The sequence below is a fragment of the Labeo rohita genome, unplaced genomic scaffold (genome assembly GCF_022985175.1).
Source record: "Labeo rohita strain BAU-BD-2019 unplaced genomic scaffold, IGBB_LRoh.1.0 scaffold_144, whole genome shotgun sequence".
Lineage (NCBI taxonomy): Eukaryota > Metazoa > Chordata > Actinopteri > Cypriniformes > Cyprinidae > Labeo > Labeo rohita.
The window spans coordinates 91,125-99,070 of NW_026127604.1; the positions used below are offsets into that span (position 1 = coordinate 91,125).

Consider the following 7,946-nt stretch of genomic DNA (forward strand, 5'->3'; position numbering starts at 1 on the left):
GGTTTGAAATCAAATGTTTGCATAGAAAACGCTAGCTTCTAACAATGCCTTGGAAAAACAATCTTAAAAAATAAAGTTAATGCATAAACCCAAATAGGAAATAAAACAGTTATGGAATAAGCTTGTGTCCTGTTCTGTGTCCTAAACTCCTGAAACATTGGTGTCTCATTTTAGAGAGGTCAATGCAGTTCAAGTCAATTTAATCTGTAAGTGTGGGTGGGTGTGTGGGAAAATTCAGATGAAATCCCCTTTGTAATCACTGGCATTTTTCAAAAGTAACTGTAATTTAATTACACATTTATTCTCAGTAACTGTAACTAATAACAATTGAAATGAATTAAATGCAATATTTATCAAATACACAGACGTTTCAAAAGCGTTTTCATAAGCAACAGAATCACTTCTCATGCTTAATACAGCGCCATCTGAACAAGAATAATGATCAACATAAACATATACTGTTTAAATACTAATGAAGTGGGGTTATTTATGCTTTTATCAGTGTTTTATTATAAATCTGACCCAATATACCATTGCGACTACAGTAAAAACACTTGCATTGTTCTAAAAAACAGATTTGTCAGCATTATCGGACTTGAGGATGTTGGAATAAACCCAAAACACACGTGATCATTGTCATGCGGTGAATCTGGCCAGAAACAGCCATGTGGTCACCAGAGCTCCTGCAGCCGCTCTGAACAAACTGAGTCAGTCGGAGTCCTGCTGTTCAAGATAAACAGTCAGCGCTTACAGCTGAGGCGGTCACTTTCACTGATATGAAATCAGCTGTGAAAATAACTTTGGAGATAACATTACTTCACCACGAGAGGGCGGCAGTGCAGTGCAGAGCACAGGTGGCTCACTACTACAAGAGATACTCAGGAAAATGTGGAAATGAGTCAAAACAGCACTAATGTTTGCGGTTTTCCCGCAGAAACTGCCACTTAACCATTTCAGACCTGATTTTTTTTCACTGGACAAAAAAAAAAAAAAAAAAAATTATTGTCCTCTTGATATTTGCTCTTCTCCAACATATAAATGAGTCTAAAAAAAAAAGATTTGTGCAAAATCATTTTTTATTAGATTTTTCTCATGTCTTCTACAATGGACGCCAGGACTGAATAAAAATAAATCCACATATTTTAACCATACATAATAAGTAGAGTTTGTGCACTATAGTTGAACTAGTGTTTAAGATTTTGAACAGAATACATATTGTAAGAATGAACAATGCCATAAGAATGTGGAAAAAAAATGTAAGATGATAAGAAGTCTCAAAAAACTTGTTTTTTGGTTGAAGTGGGTGAATCTGAGTATATGTATAAATGTCTTTGTGTGTATATTTATGGGATTATGTGTACTTGCTGATTGTTTTGATAAATATATGATTGTGTGCATTATAGCATCAAGGCATCAGTGTGTGTGTAGGGTGTGAGTGTGTGTGTTACTGTGTATTCACTGATCTCATCCACTATGGCTGTTTCTCAATAAAACCAATGAAAAATTGACCTACAGATTATAGTCAATCTGAAGACATAAATGAAATCATATTAATATTAATTGCATTAATTAACATCAATGTTCATAAAACATTGACACTTGAATTTGTACTTCTGTATTTAGCTTTGAAATGCTTGCACAAATTTCTTAATCTGTTATACAACTAATTCATGAGGTTCCTGCTAAGACCTGATGTCCATTGTAATGGACAGTAAATTAAAAAACAATCCTGTGTTCTGCAACTCTGACAGATCTTCAAAATAACTTTAAATATTATCATTTTATAGTCTTAATTTTAAGTTGATGAGTCTACCATTAACATAATTCTGCATATAAAAGGTAAAATATGAGGTTCCTCCTCTTCTTGTCTAGCTGGTTAACATGTCTCTCTTTTGTGATGTCTGTAGCTCAATCAGAATAAGTTAGGAGTCAGATCTTCATTGTAATTGGTTGATCAGGGACCAATCAGTGACCAGGCATTGCTCATATTTTAAAAACATGACATTTTATTGGTTTAAACCAAAAGTCATGTGATGTCCATTTCAATGGATGCAGGGTCTGAAAGGGTTAAACACCGTGGGCTGAAGTGATCCCAGTAAATTAATTATAGCCCCCGTTATGCTACTTTTATCAGGGGAACCCCGCCAAAAACTTGTAAAATGTTTGTTCTAAACTTGAACGTTATTCATAAAATAAAAATAGGGGAGAATAATGTTTTATCCAAGTCTATGTTTTAACCTTTATCAAGTTACGTTTTTATCATTATGAATCAGTAAAAACCAGGTCAAGGGAACGAGCGACACTACAAAAAACACTACAAAGTCGGTAGGTGTGACAGAGGAAATGCAGATGGAAAGTCCAAGTGATCAAGCAGCAGTACATCGTTACAGACACTAAAACATGCTGACATATTTAAAGCATCTAAATGTACAAATACTCGACACCTAAGGCACCTAAAAATGGGCGTTAATTTTATTGTTGTTTTTAGTTGTCATGTCAATGACATTATGTTTTTAATTGCATTATTAAATTGTTTATTTGTTTACTTAATATGAAATGATAACATTTTGCTCAGTTCTGTGTGATTTCTGCTGCCAGCTCATTTCCAAGCATAGGCCTGAGTTACATGTTAAACAATAAGCTGGTAGGTATGTTTTGATGCTAGTTTAAGCTGGTCCTTTGCTGCTTTATACTGGTCCTTGACCAGCATAAACCAGCATATGCTGTTTTTTTCACCAGGGTCTTAAACCCTTCAAATGAACAATCATTTAAACATTATTTACTTTGTTTTCTGTGGTGGGACACAAAGCAGAACCTGATTTTACCAAGTATGACATGTTCCTGGATCAACATCTTTGTTGACCCTGGAACAACATTGCAATTAACCAATCAGATTTGAAAAAACAGTTTGTATTTTTTGTGAAGTTTAGTGCATTCATCTATCATTTCCTCTGATTTTAGGGATTACTCATGGGTAAGGTTAGGTTTAGGTGTAGGGATGTGGTCAAGATTACATTTTTGGATTAAAATGTTGTTCCAGGGTCAACAAAATATGATGACACAGGAACACATCTAACTCGGCAAAATCAGGAAATGCGGGACACAAAAGGTGTTTTCTCCAGTATGCTGTAAATGACAATAGAACCATAAAATACATCAAAAACTCAACATAATTAAAAAGAATCAATTTTATTTTTGCTCTGTAATTCACATCTTCAGAATCCATACGATTGCAAGGAACAGACACAAATCCAAGCCTTTATTCAGCGAACTTCATCTTCATCCCGAGCAGCAAACATAAGAATCAAAGCCCACGCTGACTCGCTCTTTACAGACTCAGATGTTGCTGCTTCAAGAAATTACAGGTTTTACAGCAGGATAATCGCAATGCTGGCTCGTCTGCCCCCCGCATAAAAGTGAAACTCCACCTATGGTTTGGATCAGCAGAGACTGGGAATAAAACACACATCTGTTATCTTCATCATTTAGATTCTGTACATGGACTAATGCTGAAGATCAGAAATACACACAGACACTAGTAGAAATTAATATTTGTCTGCTTACAATGCGGTCGTATATCCACGTAGCTGCTCCATCTGGCGAGCTTCACAAGCTTCATGTTTTCACTGGTTTGTGTCTTCATCTCTCTCTTGCCGTCTCTTCATGTGTTTACTTCCAATTTCCATCTAACTTGAACAATAAAATTCAAAAATAAAGAAAAAACATCAATCAGTATTAATATTCTCCTCCCCTTAATGGTTCTACACTGTAAAAAATAAAAAACACAATTTGTTGAGTCAGCTTTAAATAATTTGTTACCCTGCTGCCTTAAAATTTTAAGTTTAGTGAACTCAAAAAAAGTTTATTCAACTTGAAATGTTAAGTTGTACTAAGTAACAACTTAGATATTTGTGTTTGCTAAACTCAACAGATGGGTAAGTAACCCAGCTGCCTCAAAATTTTAAGTTGATTCAACTCAAATATCTAAGTTGTCACTTAGTATAAGTTAACATTTCAAGTTGAATAAACTTTTTTTGAGTTCACTAAACTTAAAATTTTAAGGCAGCCAGGTTACAAACTATTTTAAGTTGACTCAAGAAATAGTTTTTTACAGTGTATATCATAACAGTAATTCATAACTTACAAGTCGGAGCTTTACAAACCATACTGTTAAAATAAAAAAGACATACAGTTGAAGTCAAAAGTTTACATGCACCTTGCAGAATCTGCAAAATGTTCATTATTTTACCAAAATAAAAGGAATCTTACAAAATGCATGTTATTGTTTATTTAGTACTGACCTGAATAAGATATATCATATAAAAGATGTTTACATATAGTCCACAAAAAAATAAGCTACATTTATAAAAATATATCTGAATGATCCACAGCTGTGTTTGATAGTTGTTCATGAGTATGTACTTCTGCCCGGACCCTGACGTGGCTTTAAGCACTTTTCCACGCAAAGGCTGTTTAATATGAACGTTTCCATCGCTTTCAGTTTGTGCACAGTCTCAGATCAAATTTGGTGTTTCCTCTCTAAACATATCATTACAAGTGACTCTGTGTATTGTAAATAATGAATAAATATTTTAAATATAAACACTAATAATAAAAATAAAGTTCAGAAATGTTTTGAGTCCCCCCTCCTTTACCTCACAGTGGTTTGATCCACTGCCTGCTTTCCCCCTTTACCCATACACACAGGAAATAATAAAGTTCGTCAGTAGTTATGTGTAAGCAATTTAGTCTGTCAAGGCTATTTTACTCACCTTAAACATTGGGTGAAGTGAGTGCAGTAATTTGTAAAAAAAATTTTATGTCTGGCTTCCAGTCTCACCCACTTCCAGCTATTTTTAGCTCCACAAAAAGCTCATTTTGTTGGTTGATATTGCAAACTGGTGTGTCTTACCATATTACTTTAATCTGTTATCTTAATTATGAACACACTGGTTTGTAGTGCAAACTGTTTTTTTTTTGGGATTCTGTAATTCTGTCTTAAGTAAATTTTTTATCTCAGTTTTTAGTATTCATTTAAAATGAGACAAATCTGCTATTATTTTAATGTCTAGTCTATTGTTTATCAGTTTAGATGGCTGTCCCATGCATATTTGCGATGTGTTCATTGTGAACCTCAAAAATGTGATTATTTTTAATTTTTTAAAAAACGTGATTATTTTAGTAGAAAAACGTACTCATTTTATTTTATTGACAAAATATTTTAGTTCGTGTAGATTTTTTTTCCCATTCCATCAGATAACATTTTAAGCTGTCATATGGTCATGTTACAACGCGCCCCTCACATGTTACGATGTACCCCACCTACGGGGCATGTTGTCACATTCACTCTTTCTTTTGAGGTAAATAACAAAAAACATATATACTGTAATTATGAAACAAAGCGACATATTTGTAGTTTATGGTCTGAATCGCAAGTGTTTACACAAAGTGAGAAATGCCAAAAGTGTTCCCCTTTTATCCTTTCATGTAGTAGTATAGTCATTGTATTGTTGAACACTTACACAATATGATTATAATTCAAGTATTTTACCTAATTTTACTGCATTTTAAACTGCGCATTTTGTTTTCAAGTTGCAGGGTTACAATGGATAATGGATAATATCTTGGAAAATTAGTATCTTTTCCCTGTTTTCTTACAGTGTACTCATCAACAATTATGGGTACAAGCTAGAAGCTACTAAGAAGGTGTATCATAAATAAACAATTATTCAATTATTATTATTAAACTGAACAATTGCAAATAGCTAACTCAATTCACGTGATGTGTGTACTGCTCGGCATCTTTAATTTCCTCTGTTTGTGTAATTTGGATGGAGAATGTGTGGCTTTTTGTGGTCTGAGTCACTCATCAAAAGTTGCTTAAAGTTGTCAAATAAATATTAAAAATTGCTAAATTTGTTGCTAGGTGCTTTTGGAAGAAACAGTTGCTAGGATAGTCTGAAAAGTTGCTAAATATGGCAACAAAATTTCAAAACATTTCTGAAAACATTTTTTAAAACGTTTTTTATTTTATTTATTTATCACATTTATATTTACTTTTTTTATTATTTATATCAATTTAATCAATTTTTAATTTATTTATTATTTACAATACACAGAGCTGCTTGTAATTTTAGTAGGGGAAACTCTCAGATGGACCCCTCTGTTTGCTCTCTTTCTCCAATTAGTTTTTTTGTTTGTTTGTTTGTTTGTTTTGTTGCATGGCATCTGTTTTTGTGAGGCAGATCATTTCACTCCTTACATTGCATTGTCTCTTAATGCCTCTAATTCCAGATACATTTAATTTGGAGGCCTCAAGTGGAATCCAACTTCTTTTTAAATCATGTATTAAGATATTATTGCAGGTTATAATAAAAAAGTAGCTTAAAATACTCATGCAGGGCTGTTACAAAAGTGTGTTACTCAGAGCATTTACTGTAAGTTACAATTTGACAACTAGCCCCGGTCTCAACTACAGCATATAAACACAAAGCAAGATTAATAAATTATAAAAGTTATAAATATAAGCCAAGATTAAAGAGTACATTTGTCATTTTACAGTAATTCACTCAAAACCATATATTGCTTCTCATATAAAACATTAGATGAATTTAAAGCACTTACGAGATACATGAGAGATCTACAACAGCCTTCAGTAATCACACAGAGCAATACGCTTTTTCTTCTGCACGGGTGACAAACTGTTTTTAATGTGAACAGAGGTGTTGCACAATATCCAGAAGTGGGCGTCTTTAGGTGGGTTAAATGATTTAACATAAATTATTTGTTTCTAGAGTGCAGTTTCCACCACAAACTACACTTTAGAAAACACTCTGAACTGATCGGCTGAACATAGTAGACCACAAGACTGCATGAACATTCAGTTTACGACTCATTCAGTGAGCGTGGTTTTCCACCTTCTTTCAGCGAGAATGAGTCATGAGCACTGAGGTTAAGAGATGAAGACAAAACTAAAGTATCACTTTGATCAAATACTAAGAGCATAATCCAAGCAAAAAAACAAAACAGAGTGTTAAAATAAATAAGGTATTTTAAAGCACACACATGATTTCATGCATCTGCACACGTAACTGCAACTGCAGTAACATTTGTCATGTCTGCTGCTCAAATTTACATTCACCCGGAGTAAATAAACCGTGACATCATGTTTATGTGAACATGATCAGTGATTTAGATGATCACATAATGTCTCATGTATTTTATCCCCAATCATGGCGTGTGTGGTGAGAGTCTCTTTATGCTTCCTGTCTGACATTATGATCCTCATTTAGTCTTTAACCTGAAACTAAAAAAATTTAGTTCCACCATCTAGTGGATAAAGATGGAAAATGCAGTTAACATTCTATGTATTATGAGAAATATAAAACCCATGTACTAATTTTCTTGACTTATAATGCCTCAAATTCTGTTTAAAACAAGTGACATACTTTCAGGTTAATTCAGTGAATATCATTCAGTTCTCATCTCACAAATAATAATAATAATGCAATAATTTTTGCATTTTTTTGTGAATTTTAAATGTCAGAATTTCTAGCAATCAATCATCATCATCTTCTGCTGTAATGGACAGTGTTGTGTGTTTGTACAGTAGATGTACAGTGTAAAGTGCAGGATTGAGTGAGTCTTGAGCTCTTGTGTTTGTGTCATTAATGATCTGCTGATGTGAATCAGGTTTCATCACGCACATTTACATCTTCAGCTCTGTGTCGTGAATTTAACCTTTAGACTGAGATTTAAAACTCTGCAAACATATGACTGCGTCTGAAATCTGATATTCACTGAGTAGGTGCTACTTTTGAAAAAATATTTACTTTGCGAATATTAAACAGATATTCTATAAATGTTCTAACAAACACATCAGTACAAATAATTGCTTTATTTGACCCCTGTGGCTTTTAAATGAGGAAAACATTATGATGAAAACA

At 33.4% G+C, this 7,946-nt stretch overlaps 1 long non-coding RNA gene across 2 annotated transcripts; it reads right to left on the minus strand.

The window, feature by feature from the left end:
* Positions 1-2,939: 2,939 nt before the first annotated feature.
* On the minus strand, positions 2,940-6,692 carry LOC127158309 (uncharacterized). 2 transcript variants are annotated; one of them, XR_007826124.1, is made up of 3 exons: positions 6,625-6,692; positions 3,565-3,690; positions 2,940-3,450 (listed from the first exon to the last, which is right to left on the minus strand). It is a non-coding gene; the product is annotated as an uncharacterized LOC127158309 (long non-coding RNA). The 2 variants fall into 2 exon arrangements; XR_007826125.1 differs by having other exon boundaries at positions 3,565-3,686; positions 6,625-6,689.
* Positions 6,693-7,946: the final 1,254 nt, after the last annotated feature.